Source organism: Penaeus monodon, chromosome 22 (genome assembly GCF_015228065.2).
Source record: "Penaeus monodon isolate SGIC_2016 chromosome 22, NSTDA_Pmon_1, whole genome shotgun sequence".
In the NCBI taxonomy this organism is placed as follows: Eukaryota; Metazoa; Arthropoda; class Malacostraca; order Decapoda; family Penaeidae; genus Penaeus; species Penaeus monodon.
In genome coordinates, this window is record NC_051407.1 from 4,837,701 (window position 1) to 4,837,962 (window position 262).

The 262-nt window shown below is 50.4% G+C and overlaps 1 protein-coding gene across 1 annotated transcript in view; it reads left to right on the plus strand.

Moving 5' to 3' along the window:
* Positions 1-262, plus strand: part of LOC119586839 (neurogenic locus Notch protein-like) — a gene marked incomplete at its 3' end in the record, with an annotated part of 145,347 nt that overhangs the window by 27,766 nt on the left and 117,319 nt on the right.

The following is a 262-nucleotide window of genomic DNA, read 5'->3' on the forward strand; positions in this document are numbered from 1 at the left end:
CCACTTTCGTCCCCCCGCGACTTGCCTGCATTGCGTTGCGTTGGTATTTTATGGCACAGATTAAGGCCTTTTTTCGCCGGTTGGGTTTGTACATAATGGCCGGTCCGAAGTCCATTTTAAGGCTTTTAACGAGCTGTATGCAAATTGACGAGGGCGATCGGCGGAGGAACTACCGTGGGATAGTTCGGTGACAGTTCGGGCAAACACGGTAACTTGATAAATGAAGTGGCTGACCTCCCCTCGCTTTGTCTCCCATTACTTA